The following is a 21,750-nucleotide window of genomic DNA, read 5'->3' on the forward strand; positions in this document are numbered from 1 at the left end:
ACATGGGAAAATGGGTGACTTGAGATCTAGAAGGCAGGTAACTAAGAATCAGGAATTTCTTTTTTTTTTTTTTTAATAAAGGAGTACATCAGGTAAGCAACACGTCCTTACTTAACTTAGAGAGTCCACGTGTTGTGCTCTTCAAGTGACGTTATGGCTACATTCAGAAACATCTCCTAAAGGTATCCACACATTCTCTTAAGTGTTAAGCTAGAGCTCTTCTATATATAACCTATAAAAATGTGGGCATTATTACTTCTACCTTAATTAGAAATTTCCAGGCAAAGATTATACATTAATTCAACCAATTTAATATCAAAGAACTTAAAGTTAATGATAGATCTTAAAACTGCAATTTGAGCTGAGTCGTGTCTGATAAATGCTGCTTAAAATCACATATTCGATGATACCTAAAACACTGACCCCAAATTGAAAGGGGAATAATTAAGTCACTATGATTTCTTAAATCAAAAGACTTAATCCTGATTTAAAAGACATCATATGGTATATTTAATTTACTGGAGCACATAATTTGAAGTTTTATAAATAATAATAAATCTGAAAGTAACCATGAGGTAGTTTTTAGACCAAAATTATTAAAGTAGTGTGTGCATACTGAGAGTCATCTCTGGGAGCATGACCAGACAAACATTTTCTATATAATTATACATCAAATATTAGAATTTTCAGGAGTGTAAGTGTATTTGAGATTCATCCTCATAATCAACTTGAATGTTATTCTTGTTTGTAGCATGGAGAGTACTAATTTATCTAAAGCTAAACCTTTTTTATATTCCTGAGTTACATTTCAGCAAAACAGAGTTACAGGAAGAAAAAAAAAAGAAAAGAAAAGACCCACATGGATGCTATTCACTGAGATAGAAAAGGTGGTTCAGAACTCCCCTTGGAGAGAGGCACAATGACATATGTGTGGGAAAGCACACTGTGCCTCTGTGCTTGAATTCAGACTGGACCTGGGACTGCATCAAGGCCAGAACACAAGGCTAAGCATTATTGTCATAGGGCAGCCACCCAACCGACAGCACCCACACAGCAGTTCTGGGAAGCTTTTGAGAATATTCCCCTCCCTTTGCAGCATTTCCCATCTGGTTCTCTCATCCTCCGACCACAGGGAAGGATTCTTCACCTCTGTGCCCTGACAGAACACTTTATGCTCCCTGCAGGGAGTGGAGAGCCAGGCAAGAGCCAAGGGGGCAGCTGTACTGCCTCGATGGGTTTCTAGCAAAGGAGCGTGGAAATCCCATGGACAGAGGAGCCTGGTGGGCTAGAGTCCAAGGGATCGCAAAGAGTTTTGGACAAGACTGGGCCAGTGAGCACGAGCAGCAGGCGGTTCCACCACTCAGACGGATCCAAAGCACACCTGAGTGCCCGCCAAAGCAACCCGCAGGAGGCCAGAGGGCAGAGGGCAGCCGGTACAGCTGAGGGTGGAGGATGAAAGCCTAGACCGTCCTACAAGCACAGGGCATGAGTGGCCTGCACTTGAGAAAGACCTGAATAAAACTCCATCTAGGCTATCCCTGCAAATATGCTCTCTATAGTGGCATTGGTGGTTCAGTGGTAGAATTCTCGCCTCCCACGCGGGAGACCCGGGTTCGATTCCCGGCCAATGCATTGTGGTTATGTTTGTTTTGGGCTTCGCTGGCCCAAGGACAGAGGAATGCTACAGTCCAAGGGATGGCCAAAAGTCCAAAAGGACTGAGCGACTAACACACATATACCTTCTCTACATCCTAAAGAGAACGGATTCCAGGTTCCTGAAGGGCCAAGAGGGCCCTCTTCTGGTCGGTACAGCTGTTCCCCGGCCTTGGAAGACAAGTCCCACAGAAGTTAGCTTTCAGAGGGACGTCAAAGGAAAGGAACAATCCCGAGATATCGGCACGTTACTATCAAGAGATGTCATAACTCTTATCCAAAGAAAGAATGTGATGTTAACCGGGCACTTAGGTACAGAATGTACGATGTTCGTATTCTTGCAAACTTTTGGTATCTTACAAAAGCTTTTGGTATTGGATTTTAATGAATTTTTGGAACTGAAGCCCCACATTCTCCTTGAATGAAAACTCTGTTAAGTAAGACTCTGGGTTTACCACGCCAGGAGAAAAGAGTGGAGGCCAGAGCTGGCCAGCACAGGCTGTTCACGGCATCTCAGCTCCAACAGCCAGCCCGAGGTCCAGGACCCTGAGGCCCGGACTCAGCGGCATTTAGAAACTCTGTGCAGAAATGTTCTGCATTGGACCTTTAAGCAAAATACAGTTCCGATCTGGGCAGCAAGAGAGAGACTTGTGTGAGTGCAGACGCTGGAAGAAAGAAAGCTTTCCCTGACCGGGAATCGAACCCGGGCCGCGGCGGTGAAAGCGCCGAATCCTAGCCACTAGACCACCAGGGAGCTGTAGACAAATACCTTATTTAGCTTCTCCAGGTGAAAGGTGAGTGGAAGATGACCCTTCAGAAAGTCAGAAAGCGGGAAAGGCAATGTCGCAGCGGCCCAGGGCTGTGTGCCGCTGTGCAGGGCTCCCAGCCCTGGCCCCGCTGCTCATCGCCCTTCACGTCTCCTTTCCTGGGCGTCGCTTTTGCTCTGGGGCAAGGACACAAAGTAGCGGACTGGGTCCCTCCTGGTCTAGCTGTAGCGCTGCGTGCTGCCGAGCCCAGGTCTTGCTCTCCTTGTAACCTCGGTTTTCTTTGTCGTCAGGCTCGGTGATGAGTGGCGGGTGATGAGCGGATCCGTCCACCTCCAGATCTCTGATGTGGCTCCGGGGCCTCTCCTAGCGCTGAATAAAGAGACTTCCAGGTGGTCACCAAGTCTTCCTCCAGCTGCGTCCCCTGCCTCACCCCGTGCCTTTCGCGCCTGTTGGTTTTGCCAGTGAGAAGGCACATCTCAGGGCGGGGGAAAAAGAAAGAGGAACCCTGTTCCCGCCGGGTCTCGAACCGGGGACCTTTCGCGTGTGAGGCGAACGTGATAACCACTACACTACGGAAACGGGACAAGCTCTGCTCCTGAACACTGTATCCATGAAATCCGAGGTCCCGCCACCACTAAGCACACCACCAACTCTTAACTCTCAAAGAGGAACCTTGAAGCCCCAAGCTCTCTCAGGCACGGAGACGGCGGCTCCGGAGGGCCCTGCTTTAGGGTTCCTCCTCTCCCATGAAGTGAGGACCCCTGGGCCCCCACAGGTTGCCTTCGGGGTCCCTCACCCAACACAGAATCCTCAGACCCTCAGCTGCGCGCCCTGAGTTCAGGGGTCGCCCCCGCCGACTCCCCAGCTCCCGGAAGCCGCAGGAGGCGGGGACGGTGGGTGCGCCCGAGGCCCAGGTGACCCCGAAACCCAGCGGTGTGGAAGCCGCCCCTCCATGGCTGCGGACCCGCGCCTCGGTGGTCCTTCTCTCGGCGCCGGCGATCAGCGCTCTGGGCTCTCAGGAATGACCGACGCTTCCAATCCCCCCGGGACGCGCCCTCCCCGCTGTTCCTTTGCACCTGACTCCTGTTGTGTTTCTCTGAAAGTCCGTTGGGCGCATCACTTCTCCGGTGTCCTCCTGGCAAAAGGGAGTTTCTCTTTGGTGTTGCCTAAAATGTCATCCCCACCGTCCCTGGGTGGGCTCGAACCACCAACCTTTCGGTTAACAGCCGAACGCGCTAACCGATTGCGCCACAGAGACAACAGTACGGGGTTCTTTTGGACTCTCTATGGAGTAGACCTACCTAACGCATTCCCAGGGTGAGCGTTCTGTCCCCCAGAGAAACGGTGCCATTTTCCTGCCCCCTACCCGCCGCAGATGCCAGCGCCCCCGGAGAACCCGGCATCCAGGGCACGAAGCTTCCGGGTCTGAACCGAAATAGATCCAAGGACGGCTAAACACCCGGTGGGCTCCCATTGATGGCTCTTCCCGTTTCGGCGCCTACACCCAACGAATGAGAGTTTGCCCACCCAGGCAAAGGCCTCCGGGGCCGAGGTTGTGCTTCGGTTTCCTGCGTCCACCAGGCGGTTTCCGCCAGAGTGGGCTTCCCTGGGGGCTCAGACGGTAAGAATCCGCCTGCAATGCAGGACACCCGGGGTCAATCCCTGGTTTGGGAAGATCCCCTGGAGGAGGGCATGCAACCCACTCCAGTATTCTTACCTGGAGAATCCCCATGGGCCGAGAAACCTGGCAGGCTAAGTCCATGGGGGCGCAAAGAGTCGGACAGGACTTAGCGACTAAGCACATTGGTCGCGGGGATGGTCGCCCTGTGTCAGCATGCCCAGGACAGAGTCTGGCACTCGCTGGGACGCTCCAGGACTTGGATGAATACATTGTCGTCTTTAGCCCTTCGTCCCATGAAGACCCTGAGGATGGAAATACGGAATAGTTTTCGAAGTGAACAGTCCTGTTTTAAAAGCCTTTATCCCGGTTTTTGGATTTCGCAGCACCCCATTGGGCGGGCAAACGGAAAGGTCTCCGGAGCACTGCCTGCCGGGTGGAGCGCCCAGCTGGGTAGGCTGCGTTCTGTGGGGTCCACCTGGGAGCGGGAAAGGGCGAAAACCAAGCGGGGAAGGCGGGTTTGGGAGGAGGGCATTGAGACCTCCCAGGAGACTTGGGCCAGGATCCCTAGAGGCGAACATTGCTTCAGTCCGGGTCGTAGTGTGGGGGAAGGAGGGAGAGGGCTGGCAGACCCAAGAATGAAGGAGGCAAAAGGAGAGGGGAGGAAGGAGAGAATAAAAGAATTTGTGCTTCTACCCTTCCCTCCTCCCTCTCTTGCCTTCTCTCCTCTTCTTGGTCTTCTTCCCATCTCTGCAGCAGAGAAATCTTGACACACTCACTTTTGAGAAGAAAGACCCAACTAAGCTGTGCTCGGGTGCACAAATTCTGGGTTGTAAAATAGTTCTGTCCTTATGTGCCCTTAGGGGCTTCCCTGCTGGTTCAGACGGTAGAGCATCCGTCTGCAATGGGGGAGACCCAGGTTTGATCCCTAGGTCGGGAAGATCTCCTGGAGAAGGAAATGGCAACCCACTCCAAGTATTCTTGCCTGGAAAATTCCATGGATGGAGGAGCCTGGTGGGCTACCGGTCCATGGGGTCCCAGAGAGTCAGGGCTGAGCGACTCCACTTTACGTGGCCTTAGACAAATTAAAGAAAACTTTTTGTGCTTCCCGTCTTGTTGCTGTAAAATGGGAGCAATGAGAGCATTCTACTTCATTCTGTTGTTGTCAGGTGTGCCTGCGTTTGGAAACTACTGGATCTAATGTCAAAAGCAGAGAAATCATAAATATTGTCATTATCCTCAGAATCTTTTGACAAACCCTTACCCTTATTTATTTCACCTTGAATTAGCTCGCTGCTTCTAGATTTTCCGTAAACAGAATCAAGACAAAGTTTCCCCATGATTGCTCTTGCAGTTTGCTCTGCTGTAGCTCGGCCGCCCTTCATCGCCAGCTCTCTGCTTGCAGGTCAGGGACCGACGTGCAGGCTGGAGCAAATGGGAAGAACGCACATCTCCACCCATCCCAGTTCTAACCTCACCTGATTCTGTCCTTGCCCCTTGTGAGAGCCCGGTTCTCCAGGTTTCCTGGCCATTCTGTGATCTCTCAACATACTTTCCAGGGATTTCTTTCTCTTTTCTTTTTATTGAGTCACACCAATAACTTTTACTTAGTGGAAGAAGGGTTGGTGAAGATGTGTGGGTGGCTCTTTAAATATCTCTCCTTACATTTTCAAGAATAATTTTATTCTATTAAAATACCTTTTATTCTTTCTATTCCCCTAAAAGGCCAACAGAACAGATCATACTCTGAAAAGCAGGTGGGGTATGATTGCAAGCTGTCTTGGGGAGCAGCTGAATCAACCACCCACCTGAGTCACTCAGCATCTGCAGACCCTCTTACAGGTACCGTTCCTGGGTCTGGTGAATTGGGGCTCAAAAAACACAGCAGCGTCGGTAGTTGTGGTGTGGAAGCCAAGGGTTATTTGAGCATTTTTTCAGACAGGGGGGGCAGGTACGCTTCTCCACGCTCTTCCTTCCTAGAGCTCCTTTTTCCCTCCACTTTCTTGCAAGACCTCACTTCCAGAAACCGGCATTCTCTCTCATTTCTCTCCTTTCTGCTCTCAGGTCCCAAAGAGACGGAACGTTTGGTTCTAAAGCACGGTTGCTGTTCAAAGGAGTCTGAAAATGACTGAATTTTGGAATGGGATCTTCCTTTTGATCCCATTAATGGCTCCTTGAATGACCCATCCCTGAGCACTTTCTGGGATCCCGCACACGAGTGTGGCATCGAGATCCCTGGTTCTCATAAGAATACCTTCTAGGATGGCTGGCAGACGACATCATTCTGGGAAGCACAGGAAGTGGGCAGGGCAGGCAGCTTTTCCTGTAACTGGCATCTTGTGATCCACGGCGGTCCCGGAGTCCTCACTCATCCTCCTCTATCCAGCTGTGACCCCGGAAGCTGCTCATCCATTTGGCAAAAGACACATCATCATCATCATCATCATCATCATCTTTGTGCTCCATGTAAAGGCGCTTCAGAATATCCAAGGCCTGTCCCTAAATAGGTCTTGGAGGAAGTACCTGGCATGCCTTGAGGGGTCCCATGGGTAGGTCAAGGCAGAGTGCAGATGGAGAGGAGCAGGGCAGGAAAGATGGGAACTCTGGGTCTTCTCATTTCTACCCACTCACATCGACGTCATCGCTCTCATAATTGGTGCAGAAGGTGAGTCGCAGGGACCCGGTTCAAGCTGTTTCAACTGGAGCCAACCTAGATTTCCACAAGTCCTGATTTCTGCCACCCCGCCGTTGCCCTCAATAACCTCAAATTCTTCCAAACTAAAATCTGGCGATGGTAGAGCTAAGAAGACCGGTGATATCGGGCTATCTTCAGCTTTTGGCTCTTTCCTCCCACATTTTTAAAAGTCCTTCCAACCCGATGATTCCCCAGGACACGCGCACAGACAGCGGAGCTAAGGGCCGCCGGGCTCTAAGCAGCACCAAACGTGGTGGTAACGAGAAAACCCAGGGATTTCTTTTCTTCCTATATCAGTCAGAGTCCGTTTCGGGTCCTTGTACCCATAAACCTTGACCCTTCTTCAAGTTCTCCTGGTGGAGCACTTTGTGCTGTTCGTTACCACTCAACATCTTGAGTTTCCAAGAAGTTTCATCTTCTCACCCTGGAGCTGTGAACTTCCTCCTCATAACAAGAGCCTCCCGCCTCCCTTTGTCTCCTTCCTCCTTGAGTCAACCTCTGTCCAGTCTCTGGGGACAAAATACATCTCCAGGCAAACACTGGGCTTCTTTCTGACTCTGTGTTTTGCCAGCTAAAAACAGGTGCTATTTTTTTCTGTTCTGTGTATGGGATTAGGGAAGAAACGGTTTTAGGGTACGATGAAGAAGTAGAGATTATTACTCTGAGCCATGATAGGATTATATCTATTCTACGTGTAAATATTTAGTCTGGTGGTATTTTGTGTTCATAAATACTGTCTATACTTAAGACAACTTGGATGTGCATCCTCTATGATCAGCAATCAGTGCTCTTGGGTACCTTGATATTTGTACGCCTTTTTAAAACTGCAATTTCTGGGTTTGATTATGTTAAGAAATGGGAGAGAAACTGACTTGACCGACCTGACCAAAGAGTCTGTGACTGCCTAAGTGTCAGAGCCCTGTCTCGTGTCCTCCACGACATGCGGTTGATCTTCAGTCACCCAGGTGAGTATGGGGCTTTCCTGGTGGGCCAGCAGGTAAAGAATCTGCCTGCAATGCAACACACCCGGGTTAAATCTCTGATTTCGGAAGATGCCCTGGAGAAGGGAATGGCCACCCACTCCAGTATTCTTGCCCGGAGAATCTCTTGGACAGTGGAGCCTGGCGGGCTACAGTCTTTGGGGGTCGCAAAGAGTTGGACACGACTGAGCGACGTTGACTTCACTTTTAGGTGAGGTATAGCTGGTTTGTCTGACTGTTTTATGTAAATAGTTATTCTTACTTACATGGTAAATCTAACAAATAGACCACTTGTTGTGAGAATAACTTACCCCTCCAAATCAGAAATATATGAAGAAGAAGAGTTCTCCTGCCTCCATTCCCACTCCACCGCTGACACACTTTATATGTTACACGTAAGAGGTGGTGGCCGCTCAGGAGTGTGATCAGCGCTGGTGAGAAAACTAAGGGACCCAGGAAACCCCGCCTCCTGCCCCTGACAACCGTCCTGTCCTCTCTGGGCTATGGGAAAAGGGGGAAGGCAAAGAAAAGGAAAATAACACTCTTATTTGCAGAAATTTTACCTCAGGATGGGACAACTCTGGTTAACCTAGGCAGACTATGCGGTTGTGATGGAGAGCTAAGGGGGGTCCTCCCTGGCACAAAATCCAAGGTGGATTTCACCTCATTTCTGAGGTGAGAGTGAGCTGAGTGGATCAAAGGAGAGGAGCAGAGAGCAAGCAATAGGGTTGAGCACCCACGGGAGTCAACCGTATTGGAGTCTCCTCAGGGCCTTAGGAGAACTGCCCTGAGCTTCTGGGTGGGACGTATGGAGGCTAAAGAAGCGGATACCGTTCTCTGGCGATGGAGGCACAGGTGGCTCCCGAGGGGGTTCCATGGTGTAATGGTGAGCACTCCTGGACTCTGAATCCAGCGATCCGAGTTCAAATCTCGGTGGGACCTTTCTGCCTAGTTGGAAGAAGAACACTTTTTTACTCCACTAATAGGACCCGCCTTCCGGCTCCCGCGACCCTCAGCGGCGTGGTTCACACGGACACGGCGGACAGGTGTGGGACCGACTCGGGGCGTCCCTCGCTGGACCCGGGCGGCTCTGCCCATCGCTGGCCATGAGAGCCCGGCCCCTCCTCTGCCCTCCAAAGCCCCGGCCAGGGGCGCTGCGGCCCAGCCCAGTGCCGCCCCTTCGTCGGGTCCCCTGGGTCTCTGGAGGCAGAGGCAGAGGCTGAGCCCACGGAGTCCTGCCCCGCGAGGGGCCTTCGCACCGCACGCCTTGTAACTGCACGGCTGTGCCTGTGAGTAAATGGTGCCGGGGAGGGCCTGCGATGTCGCTGACCAGACAGGATGGCAGCTTTCGGGTCCAGGGTTCCAGACCTTGAATGGGAAGGAAGTGTTGTTTTAGTCAGGTTCTCTATTATTCTGAATTGTTATTGACCCTGTCCCAGTTTATTTAATTTTATTCAGAGTTTCTCGCTCCTAAGTCTCCGTTGGGGCACGCAAAGCCGCTGTTCGGCCAAGATTTGAACCTTGACTTCTGGAAATCTCCTCCTTTGGTCCCAAGCTCAGCCTGAAGAGGAGCGCGGGGTCGCGGATTCCCGCGTCTGAGGAGACCCCAGGTCCCTGACCCACGGCCGCCCGGCCAGGCTGCTCCGGGGCCGAAGGGGAGACGAGCTGCCTGGAGTCCGCACCCCCGGCCCGGGCCCCCTTCGTCCTGCTGGGACTCTGCTCCACGGAGAAGACACCCCATGACGTGAGCGGATGGAAACACTTGTGTCCTCTACTGCTCGTGAGAAAAACACGGAATGAGGCCCGTGATGGACCTGAATAGCTAGTTAAAGGTGGTTCCCTTCGCGGTTCTAGGAGCATCGTCTCGACGCTTGTATTTTGGAACTTTCAAGCGGTTACAAAGGACTGAATGACGCAGCTGTCTTGGAGGACCGGGAAGAAGAAGAGGGTGCGCGCGTGCTCTGGGCTCAGTCGTGTCCCGACTCTTGCAACCCCACGGACTGTAGCCCGCCAGGCTCCCCTGTCCATGGGAGTCTCCAGGCAAGAATACTGGAGTGGGTTGCCATTTGTCCTCCTCCAAAGAAAAGATCGCCGGACGGGCAAGAGCTGGAGAGAACAGAGGATGAGCCCGAAGGGAGAAAGGGACTGGAAGGGAGAGGAGCGAGGCGGGTACCGTGGCGGGGCGGTCCCTGGGTTGGGGCGACCCACAGCGCCTGACGCTGGGAGCAGCTGCCACCGCTTTCCTGAAGTGTCCGGGAACCCGGTTCACCCCCAAATCGCAAAGCTGCCGGCCTGGCATTTGTTCTGGCAAAGTTCCGTTTGCGGTTCCCTGCGGGAGTGGTGAGGTGGGCTGTGTGGGTCTGCAGGTGAGTGGAAGTCCTGGCGGCTGCCTTGGAGAGGACTGGCAGGCAGGGAACCACACACACTCCCCTTTCCCCTGTTCAGGGCGGTCTGCAGCATCTGGGGTGGGAAACTGGAAAATCGGAGCATCAGTATTTATTTAGAGATAAGGAGATAAACAGTCCAGTCGGTTTCCTGACCTTAAAGTGTTTATTCTTCAAAGAAAAGAAATGTGGGATGGGATCAGGGTCTACTTTTTCCCATAACAAATTTGGGGCGTATGTACCTGTATATGAATATATACGTACACATTATATGAGTAAAGCTCACTGCTTGTGTTTCCACAACTTAAATGTTTGTGGTAATTATATGTATCACTCAGTAACAATTCTGGGTCTTGTGTCATGGTGCAGGAATGTTTTCCACTGTAAAACCATAAATTTTGGGGGCGGCAGGCATTCTCAAAGCAAGCAATCGGCCCATTATTCCCCCTTTGATGGGCTTGATCACACGAGCTAGTAGACTTGGCAGACCCTCTCAGTCCAGGACGGTCACTGCTTTCGTCTCTCTAGGAAGGTTCATAGTCACTGAAAAGTGTCAGTAACCAAATAAAATCACACCCCAATCTTTATGCAGTGTTGCTCCCAAAATGCAAGAGCTTACACCCAATGAAGACATGCAAAGTGCCCAGGCATGGTCTACAAGTTTTAAATGGGTTTACTCACTTAATCCTTTCAAAAGGCTTGCATCATGTCGTCATCCTCATTTCACATATGAGGAACCTGAGACATACAAAGGTTAAGTAACTTGTCAAGTCAGTCAGTGAGTGGGATCGGAAAGCAGCAAACTGTAAAAATGCTTGACAAGAAATTTAAGTCCAGGTATTTCTTTTGAAAAAAACACCCAAGAGGAGTCACATAAACAGGCATTCAGTTCAGTCGCTCAGTCTGAATATATATATATACTTAGTTTATAAAATTCAAATGATGCAGAAAATACAAATATGTAAAATTTTGAGACATGTTAAATTCAAAAATAACTTCTGTTAAGGTAGTTACATATTGACGGAGTCATTTCGGTATATCAACAGAGAGGAAAAAAATACATCGCAGCTCAGTTGGTAAAGAATCTGCCCGCAATGCAGGACACCTGGGTTTGATTCCTGGGTCGGGACGATCCCCTGGAGAAGGAAATGGCAACCCTCTCCAGTATTCTTGCCTGGAGAATCCCATGGACAGAGGAGCCTGGCAGGCTACAGTCCATGGGGGTCACAAGAGTCGGACACGACTTAGTGACTAAACCACCACCATACTTTTATAAAATAGAGCTCTTATAGATTCTATTTTAAGCATTCAACTTAATAGTGCATAAATTTCATGGAAGAAAAATAAAGAAAAATGAAGAAATTGTTGAACTTTCAATCAAATTGTTTTATACGAGAGATGCCTTTTCTGAAAGGATTCCCTAAGGCTAATAATAATAATTTAATTAAGACATTAAATTTGGGAATGATTCTTCTCATTACTTTTAAAAATCAAACGTCTTAAGGTATACTTTGAAAATAATACAACGCATCCATTCAAGTTTGATGACTTTTGACAAACGAACGTACCCATGGAACCACTATCCTGTTCAAGGAAAAAGAATATCTCCAGAACTCCAGACTGTCCTCTGTGCCCCTTTGCAGTCAGTCCCCTGCGGCTCCCTGACGCAGGTCATCAGTGATCTCGGTCCTGTCTCTGCGGATCGATTTTTCAGTTCTCGAAATTCACATAAGTGGAACCACAGAGTATGTTCTTTTCCCTCACTCAGCATGATGCGTTTGAGAGTAATCCAGATCTGTTGCCATGTATCAGGTATATTGTACCACTTTAGCGAGGAGTACTATTCCTTTGAGTGAATATGTCACAATCCTATATATCTATGCACCTCATGATGGACATTTGAAATGTTTTTCAATTGGGGACTATTACGAACAAAGCTGCTACAAGCAAGTCCCCTTTTGTGGGCTTATGCTTTACAATTCCATTTAACATTTTTTAAAATTCTTAATACAAATTTACTTTGAATGGATGTTACATTCACAAAGACAATTTATTGCAGAGTTACAATCATCTTTGATTGTTTACCTATCAGGACATAATCCTATTCAAAGTAATATAAGCCACAGGTGTATTTTTGATTATCCCATTAATCTACACAAGAACTTTATGAAGTACTTTTATGACTATTACTTTCATATGACACTTTGCAAAATTGGCCTAGCAATATGGGAGTCGGCCCAAGGTCAAACCGGAAGGCCAGTTGGTGGCAACATGACTGAAAAAGGAGGCCCCCCCACCCCCTGGCACCCCCCAGAAGCTGCGTTCCTAACTGCAGACCCACCCCCAATGTCTTCCCAATAACCTCGGTGTGTCTGACAGGCCTGGAAACCAATATCCAAGCCGGTCCTCCTCACGGTATTATTTACTGATCGGCTTCTTGCGGTCAGGAAACTCCTCCCATCAGGGGGTCCAGAGCCTAACAGCGGTGCGAACAACCTTGAGGGTGAGGGAAATCCTGGTTTAAAACCCCTAAAAACCCGGTTTTCTCCTCGGGTTCTAGTTCAGTCGCCTGCATCTCGTGTCCGAGGCTGCTTTGCGACCACCATGAAATCGCAGCGACGCCAGGCCTGGCCATGGTCCTTATGGCACCATCTCTCCCGGAGTCACGTCAACCCTCACGTCCTATGACGAGTCGGTGATTGCCATCCAGTCCCATCTCATCCTCTGTCGTCCCCTTCTCCTCCTGCCCCCAATCCCTCCCAGCATCAGAGTCTTTTCCAACGAGTCACCTTCGCATGAGGTGGCTCAAGAGTCTGGCGTTTCAGCTTTAGCATCATCTTCCAAAAGAACATCCCAGGCTGATCTTCCTTCAGAATGGACTGGTTGGATCTCCTTCAGTCCAGGGACTCTCAAGAGTCTCCTCCAACACCACAGTTCAAAAGCATCGTTTCTTTGGCGCTCAGCTTTCCTGATGGTCCAGCTCTCACATGTATGGAACACGACTACTGGAAAAACCATAGCTTTTGACTAGACGGACCTTTGTTGGCAAGTACTGTCTCCGCTTTTTAACATGCGGTCTAGGTTGCTCATAGCTTTTCTTCCAAGGAGCAAGCGTCTTTTAATGTCATGGCTGCAGTCACCATCTGCAGTGGTTTTGGAGCCCCGCCCCGCCCCCCGCCAAATAAAGTCTGTCACTGTTTCCACTGTTTCCCCTCTATTTGCCATGAAGTGATGGGACCAGATGCCACGATCTTAGTTTTCTGAACGTTGAGTTTTAAGCCAACTTTTGCACCCTCCTCTTTCACTGTCATCAAGCGGCTCTTCAGTTCTTCGTCGCTTTCTGCCATGAGGGTGTTGTCATCTGCATAGTTTTGTTAATCTCAGAGTTGATTTCCTTTAGGATTGACTGGTTGGATTTCCTTGCTGTCCAGAGGACTCTCAAGAGTCTTACCCAGCACCCACAAATCGAAACCGTCGGTTCTTCTGGCTCTCAGTCACCGTCCGCAGTGATTTTGGAGCACAAGAAAATAAAATCTGCCATGGTTTCCACTTTTTCCCCATCTATTTGCCATGAAGTGATGGGACCAGATGCCACGATCTTAGTTTTTTGAATGTTAAAAAAAAAAGTTGTTTTTAAGCCAGTTTTGTCACTATCCTCTTTCATCCTCATCAAGAGGCTCTTTAGTTCCTCTTTGCTTTCTGCCATCAGAGTGGTATCATCTGCATATCTGAGGTTGTTGATGTTTCTCTGGGCAATCTTGACTCCATCTTGTGAGGCATCCAGCCTGGCACTTTGCATGATGTACTCTGCATATAAGTTAAATAAGCAGGGAGACAATATTTTACAGCCTTGACATACTCCTTTCCCAATTTTGAACTTTATTGTACCTAGGTTCAATAAGTAAGACCCTATTATATCTTTTGCGAGGAAAATAACTTGATATGATGAAAGCTTAAAGTAAATGTAAATGAGATAAGAGCTTTGGGTAAGCTCTTAAAAAAAATTATATTTTAGAGATGTCTACTTCAAATGACCTTTCCAGATATTTGGTAAAGTCCTAGAGTTGTGCTGAGACTTAACTGATGGAAGTAAATTAATTAGGTAGTTTCAAAAAAATAAGATACTGAGACATCAATTACTAAATAAACTAAGGTATTTAGGAATACTAATAAAAAATGTTTGAACTAAACATAAGTGAAATTCTCAATCAGTGACATTGAATTCTGAAGAAACAGAAGTTCACGGCCAGTCGCGACGCTTAGTGCGTTTTACTAGACATACACACAATATTACATCACAAAGACAACTGGATTTGAAAGGAACCGGTTTCCCCTGGACTGCTAAATGTTCCGTTCTCCCCATTGAACGCCGTTATTTGAAAAAAGGTGCACAGGCTTCAGCCGACCGCCAGACCGGGGCTGGGCAGGACAAAAGTTAGGCAGGCAGCCGAGTGCGCCGGGTCCCAACACGTAGCGGGTGGGAGAACAGGAGCAGGAGGCGGACGTCGCTTCCCCCAGAGGGGGCCAGCCGGCCCGGCCGGGCCGGAAGGCGTGGGAGGAGGGAGGCGGGGACTAGGGCGGGGCGTGGGCTGGAGGGAAGCGCGGGTTCCTGTGACGTCACGGACGGGGCGTGTCGTATGTAGATATCCGAGCGCAGGGGCTGCTGGGCCGTCATCTGGTGCTGAAACACGATGGTCTCCCGTGGCGTGGGAGAGAATTGAGGAGTTTTTGCTTGAAAGTGCGTGGATGCGCCGTGTGGAAGGTCCAAGAAGGCTCGGGGATGCGGGGAGGAAAGTGAGCGTGTGTGTACAGTGCAGGGCGTCTGAGGTTGCCGTGGGGCGGCAGGCTGGCAACTCATACTTACCTGGCAGGGGAGATACCATGATCACGAAGGTGGTTTTCCCAGGGCGAGGCTTATCCATTGCACTCCGGATGTGCTGACCCCTGCGATTTCCCCAAATGTGGGAAACTCGACTGCATAATTTGTGGTAGTGGGGGACTGCGTTCGCGCTTTCCCCTGGTTTTTGTCTGTAGCTAAAAGCAGAAACAGGGATCTCGAGGCGTAATCCTGGGGGTGTTGCTGTGTGTGACTGTTTGAGAAAGAATGCTGGGGGTCGTTTTCTACCTAGTGAGGAACTTCCCTAGGGCAGGATACAGCCAGCCTCGGCCCATTTCCTGGGCCAGACCCACGAAATCAGGAGGCGCCGCGTGGCCGGCTTCTCGAAGTCTGCCGGTCTTGTGCGAGTCTGCTGCTAGCTGTTTTCCCACCAGTGTCCTGGTTTCGGAGGCTTCATGTCTGCTGCTAGCTGTCTTCCCACCCGTGTCCTGTTTTCGGAGGCTTCATGTCTTGCGTGGTCAGCTGCCTTGCTTATTTGCACGCTGGAGATAGTGCTTAGATACCACCCCTTCCCACCCCAAGCGGCCTCTTCGCATTTCTGGATCCAGTTCTTTCTTCACCCCCCCCCGCCCCCCCCCCCCCCCCGCCTTTTCTCTCTAGGCCTTCTCCTGTTACTTTCCCAGTCAGAAAGCCGTACCTCTGTTTCAGCCTCAACTGTGTACCTGACATGCTTCAGTAGTCGGCAAACTAGGAAACCTCCTTAACATCCCTTCTTAAATGGCAGTAGAAATCGCACCTAACGTTTTTTTTTTTGTTTTGTTTTGTTCTTTTCTTTCGGTCAAAAGTAGTTTTCCTTTTCTTCCTATGTGAAAACATTGAACTACAGATTAGAAGAAAACCCCAGGCCGAGTTGTCGGCAGTTTTGTGGGCTATTCGACAACCCCTTTCTCAGGATGTGTTGTGCTCACTTCTGATTCACAAAGTCCTGCTGGCAAATAGAAACCACTGGGCCAAACAGAAAAGGCAGGACCATGGCGGGAAGGGCTGTCCTCCCTCTCGTGGCTGCCTCGGGGACAGCACGCGTCCATCCGCTCAGCCCCAAGAAGCCTCTGAGATCGGAGGAGGTGCTGGGAGTGGGGTGATGCAAAGAAAACTAACCAAAAAGCACACAGGATGCAGATCGAGGATCTAGGTCATTGAAAGTGAAAGTAGAACATCCTACTCTATCTCCCCAACAGCGGGAGATTTCCTTGCTCAAATATGAAATATCTGCACCAAGACCAAGGTTAATTTTTAGTGGCTTACTGATGCGCTGAAGAATTGATGCTTTTTGAACTGTGGTGTTGGAGAAGACTCTTGAGAGTCCCTTGGACTGCAAGGAGATCCAACCAGTCCATTCTGAAGGAGATCAGCCCTGGGTGTTCTTTGGAAGGAATGATGCTAAAGCTGAAACGCCAGTACTTTGGCCACCTCATGCGAAGAGTTGACTCGTTGGAAAAGACTCTGATGCTGGGAGGGATTGGGGGCAGGAGGAGAAGGGGACGACAGAGGATGAGATGGCTGGATGGCATCACCGACTCGATGGACGTGAGTTTGAGTGAACTCCGGGAGATGGTGATGGACAGGGAGGCCTGGCGTGCTGCGATTCATGGGGTCGCAAAGAGTCGGACACGAATGAGCGACTGAACTGAACCGATGAGAAAACCGGTTTTAGGAGTTTTTAACAGATTTCCTCACCCTCAAGGTTGTGCACGCTGTTAGGCTCTGGACCCCTGATGGAGGAGTTTCTGACCCAAAGAAGCCGATCAGTAAATAATACCGTGAGGAGGACCGGCTTGGATATTGGTTTCCAGGCCTGTCAGACACACCGAGGTTATTGGGAAGACATTGGGGGTGGGTCTGCAGTTAGGAACGCAGCTTCTGGGGGGTGCCAGGGGTGGGGGGGCCTCCTTTTCAGTCATGTTGCCACCACTGGCCTTCCGGTTTGACCTTGGGCCGACTCCCATTTGCTAGGCCAATTTTGCAAGTGTCATATGAAAGTAATAGTCATAAAGTACTTCATAAAGTTCTTGTGTAGATTAAATGGGATAATCAAAAATACACCTGTGGCTTATATTACTTTGAATGGATTATGTCCTGATAGGAAACAATCAAAGATGAACTTGTAACTCTGCAATAAATTGTCTTTGTGAATGTAACATCCATTCAAAGTAAATTTGTATTAAAGAATTTTAAAAATGTAAATGGAATTTGTAAAGCATAAGCCCACAAAAGGGACTTGCTTGTAGCAGCTTTGTTCGTAATAGTCCCCAAATTGAAAACATTTCAAATGTCCATCATGAGGTGCATAGATATATAGGATTGTGACATATTCACTCAAAGGAATAGTACTCCTCGCTAAAGTGGTACAAATACCTGATACATGGCAACAGTCTGGATTACTCTCAAACGCATCATGCTGAGTGAGGGAAAAAGAACATACTCTGTGGTTCCACTTATGTGAATTTCGAGAACTGAAAAATCGATCCGCAGAGACAGGACCGAGATCACTGATGACCTGCGTCAGGGAGCCGCAGGGGGACTGACTGCAAAGGGGCACAGAGGACAGTCTGGAGTTCTGGAGATATTCTTTTTCCTTGAACAGGATAGTGGTTCCATGGGTACGTTCGTTTGTCAAAAGTCATCAAACTTGAAATGGATGCGTTGTATTATTTTCAAAGTATACCTTAAGACGTTTGATTTTTAAAAGTAATGAGAAGAATCATTCCCAAATTTAATGTCTTAATTAAATTATTATTATTAGCCTTAGGGAATCCTTTCAGAAAGGCATCTCTCGTATAAACAATTTGATTGAAAGTTCAACAATTTCTTCATTTTTCTTTATTTTTCTTCCATGAAATTTATGCACTATTAAGTTGAATGCTTAAAAATAGAATCTATAAGAGCTCTATTTTATAAAAGTATGGTGGTGGTTTAGTCACTAAGTCGTGTCCGACTCTTGTGACCCCATGGACTGTAGCCTGCCAGGCTCCTCTGTCCATGGGATTCTCCAGGCAAGAATACTGGAGAGGGTTGCCATTTCCTTCTCCAGGGGATCGTCCCGACCCAGGAATCAAACCCAGGTGTCCTGCATTGCGGGCAGATTCTTTACCAACTGAGCTGCGATGTATTTTTTTCCTCTCTGTTGATATACCGAAATGACTCCGTCAATATGTAACTACCTTAACAGAAGTTATTTTTGAATTTAACATGTCTCAAAATTTTACATATTTGTATTTTCTGCATCATTTGAATTTTATAAACTAAGTATATATATATATTCAGACTGAGCGACTGAACTGAATGCCTGTTATGTGACTCCTCTTGGGTGTTTTTTCAAAAGAAATACCTGGACTTAAATTTCTTGTCAAGCATTTTTACAGTTTGCTGCTTTCCGATCCCACTCACTGACTGACTTGACAAGTTACTTAACCTTTGTATGTCTCAGGTTCCTCATATGTGAAATGAGGATGACGACATGATGCAAGCCTTTTGAAAGGATTAAGTGAGTAAACCCATTTAAAACTTGTAGACCATGCCTGGGCACTTTGCATGTCTTCATTGGGTGTAAGCTCTTGCATTTTGGGAGCAACACTGCATAAAGATTGGGTGTGATTTTATTTGTTACTGACACTTTTCAGTGACTATGAACCTTCCTAGAGAGACGAAAGCAGTGACCTCCTGGACTGAGAGGGTCTGCCAGTCTACTAGCTCGTGTGATCAGCCCATCAAAGGGGGAATAATGGGCCGATTGCTTGCTTTGAGAATGCCTGCCGCCCCCAAATTTATGGTTTTACAGTGGAAAACATTCCTGCACATGACACAAGACCCAGAATTTTATGAGTGATACATATAATTACACAAACATTTAAGTTGGAAACACAAGCAGTGAGCTTTACTCATATAATGTGTACGTATATATTATATACAGGTACATACGCCCCAAAATTTGTTATGGGAAAAAGTAGACCCTGATCCCATCCCACATTTCTTTTCTTTGAAGAATAAACACTTTAAGGTCAGGAAACCGACTGGCTGTTTATCTCCTTATCTCTAAATAAATACTGATGCTCCGATTTTCCAGTTTCCCACCCCAGATGCTGCAGACCGGCCTGAACAGGGGAAAGTGGAGTGTGTGTGGTTCCCTGCCTGCCAGTCCTCTCCAAGGCAGCCGCCAGGACTTCCACTCACCTGCAGACCCACACAGCCCACCTCACCACTCCGCAGGGAACCGCAAACGGAACTTTGCCAGAACAAATGCCAGGCCGGCAGCTTTGCGATTTGGGGGTGAACCGGGTTCCCGGACACTTCAGGAAAGGGTGGCAGCTGCTCCAGCGTCAGGCGCTGTGGGTCGCCCCAACCCAGGGACCGCCCCGCCACGGTACCCGCTCGCTCCTCTCCCTTCCAGTCCCTTTCTCCCTTCGGGCTCATCCTCTGTTCTCTCCAGCTCTTGCCCTTCCGGCGATCTTTTCTTTGGAGGAGGAAATGGCAACCCACTCCAGTATTCTTGCCTGGAGACTCCCATGGACAGGGGAGCCTGGCGGGCTACAGTCCGTGGGGTTGCAAAGAGTCGGACACGACTGAGCCCAGAGCACGCGCGCACCCCTTTCTTTTCCCGTCCTCCAAAGACAGCTGCGTCATTCAGTCCTTTGTAACCGCTGAAAGTTCCAAAATACAAGCGTCGGAGAGATGCTCCTTAGAACCGCGAAGGGAACCACCTTAACTAGCTATTCAGGTCCATCACGGGCCTCATCCGTGTTTTTCTCACGAGCAGTAGAGGACACAAGTGTTTCCATCCGCTCACGTCATGGGGTGTCTTCTCCGTGGAGCAGAGTCCCAGCAGGACGAAGGGGGCCCGGCCGGGGGTGCGGACTCCAGGCAGCTCGTCTCCCCTTCGGCCCCGGAGCAGCCTGGCCGGGCGGCCGTGGGTCAGGGACCTGGGGTCTCCTCAGACGCGGGAATCCGCGACCCGCGCTCCTCTTTCAGGCTGAGCTTGGGACCAAAGGAGGAGATTTCCAGAAGTCAAGGTTCAAATCTTGGCCGAACAGCGGCTTTGCGTGCCCAACGGAGACTTAGGAGCGAGAAACTCTGAATAAAATAAAAATAAACTGGGACAGGGTCAATAACAATTCAGAATAATAGAGAACCTGACTAAAACACACTTCCTTCCCATTCAGGTCTGGAACCCTGGACCCGAAAGCTGCCATCCTGTCTGGTCAGCGACATCGCAGGCCCTCCCCGGCACCATTTACTCACAGGCACAGCCGTGCAGTTACAAGGCGTGCGGTGCGAAGGCCCCTCGCGGGGCAGGACTCCGTGGGCTCAGCCTCTGCCTCTGCCTCCAGAGACCCAGGGGACCCGACGAAGGGGCGGCACTGGCTGGGCCGCAGCGCCCCTGGCCGGGGCTTGGAGGGCAGAGGAGGGGCCGGGCTCTCATGGCCAGCGATGGGCAGAGCCGCCCGGGTCCAGCGAGGACGCCCCGAGTCGGTCCCACACCTGTCCGCCGTGTCCGTGTGAACCACGCCGCTGAGGGTCGCGGGAGCCGGAAGGCGGGTCCTATTAGTGGAGTAAAAAGTGTTCTTCTTCCAACTAGGCAGAAAGGTCCCACCGAGATTTGAACTCGGATCGCTGGATTCAGAGTCCAGAGTGCTCACCATTACACCATGGAACCCCCTCGGGAGCCACCTGGCCTCCATCGCCAGAGAACGGTATCCGCTTCTTTAGCCTCCATACGTCCCACCCAGAAGCTCAGGGCAGTTCTCCTAAGGCCCTGAGGAGACTCCAATACGGTTGACTCCCGTGGGTGCTCAACCCTCTTGCTTGCTCTCTGCTCCTCTCCTTTGATCCACTCAGCTCACTCTCACCTCAGAAAATGAGGTGAAATCCACCTTGGATTTTGTGCCAGGGAGGACCCCCTTAGCTCTCCATCACCAACCGCATAGTCTGCCTAGGTTAACCAGAGTTGTCCCATCCTGAGGTAAAATTTCTGCAAATAAGAGTGTTATTTTCCTTTTCTTTGCCTTCCCCCTTTTCCCATAGCCCAGAGAGGACAGACGGTTGTCAGGGCAGGAGGCGGGGTTTCCTGGGTCCCTTAGTTTTCTCACAGCGCTGATCACACTCCTGAGCGGCCACCACCTCTTACGTGTAACATATAAAGTGTGTCAGCGGTGGAGTGGGAATGGAGGCAGGAGAACTCTTCTTCTTCATATATTTCTGATTTGGAGAGGGGTAAGTTATTCTCACAACAAGTGTCTATTTGTTAGATTTACCATGTAAGTAAGAATAACTATTTACATAAAACAGTCAGACAAACCAGCTATACTCACCTAAAAGTGAAGTCAACGTCGCTCAGTCGTGTCCAACTCTTTGCGACCCCAAAGACTGTAGCCCGCCAGGCTCCACTGTCCAAGAGATTCTCCGGGCAAGAATACTGGAGTGGGTGGCCATTCCCTTCTCCAGGGCATCTTCCGAAATCAGAGATTTAACCCGGGTGTGTTGCATTGCAGGCAGATTCTTTACCTGCTGGCCCACCAGGAAAGCCCCATACTCACCTGGGGTGACTGAAGATCAACCGCATGTCGTGGAGGACACGAGACAGGGCTCTGACACTTAGGCAGTCACAGACTCTTTGGTCAGGTCGGTCAAGTCAGTTTCTCTCCCATTTCTTAACATATCAAACCCAGAAATTGCAGTTTTTAAAAAGGCGTACAAATATCAAGGTACCCAAGAGCACTGATTGCTGAATCATAGAGGATGCACATCCAAGTTGTCTTAAGT

The 21,750-nt window shown here is 49.5% G+C and overlaps 7 non-coding genes and 1 pseudogene across 7 annotated transcripts; 3 read left to right on the forward strand and 5 right to left on the reverse strand.

Annotated features, from left to right (window-relative positions):
- Positions 1-1,561: 1,561 nt before the first annotated feature.
- On the forward strand, positions 1,562-1,632 carry TRNAG-CCC. The gene has a single exon. It is a non-coding gene; the product is annotated as a tRNA-Gly (tRNA).
- A 703-nt stretch (positions 1,633-2,335) lies between these two features.
- On the reverse strand, positions 2,336-2,407 carry TRNAE-UUC. The gene has a single exon. It is a non-coding gene; the product is annotated as a tRNA-Glu (tRNA).
- A 519-nt stretch (positions 2,408-2,926) lies between these two features.
- TRNAV-CAC lies at positions 2,927-2,999 on the reverse strand. Its single transcript has one exon. It is a non-coding gene; the product is annotated as a tRNA-Val (tRNA).
- A 605-nt stretch (positions 3,000-3,604) lies between these two features.
- Positions 3,605-3,678, reverse strand: TRNAN-GUU. Its single transcript has one exon. It is a non-coding gene; the product is annotated as a tRNA-Asn (tRNA).
- A 2,278-nt stretch (positions 3,679-5,956) lies between these two features.
- LOC113890465 lies at positions 5,957-6,540 on the reverse strand (annotated as a pseudogene).
- Positions 6,541-8,582: 2,042 nt separating this feature from the next.
- TRNAQ-CUG lies at positions 8,583-8,655 on the forward strand. Its single transcript has one exon. It is a non-coding gene; the product is annotated as a tRNA-Gln (tRNA).
- A 6,298-nt stretch (positions 8,656-14,953) lies between these two features.
- On the forward strand, positions 14,954-15,117 carry LOC113890631. The gene has a single exon (XR_003510586.1). It is a non-coding gene; the product is annotated as a U1 spliceosomal RNA (small nuclear RNA).
- Positions 15,118-20,572: 5,455 nt separating this feature from the next.
- On the reverse strand, positions 20,573-20,644 carry TRNAQ-CUG. Its single transcript has one exon. It is a non-coding gene; the product is annotated as a tRNA-Gln (tRNA).
- Positions 20,645-21,750: the final 1,106 nt, after the last annotated feature.

This window comes from Bos indicus x Bos taurus, chromosome 3 (genome assembly GCF_003369695.1).
Source record: "Bos indicus x Bos taurus breed Angus x Brahman F1 hybrid chromosome 3, Bos_hybrid_MaternalHap_v2.0, whole genome shotgun sequence".
NCBI classification, from domain to species: domain Eukaryota; kingdom Metazoa; phylum Chordata; class Mammalia; order Artiodactyla; family Bovidae; genus Bos; species Bos indicus x Bos taurus.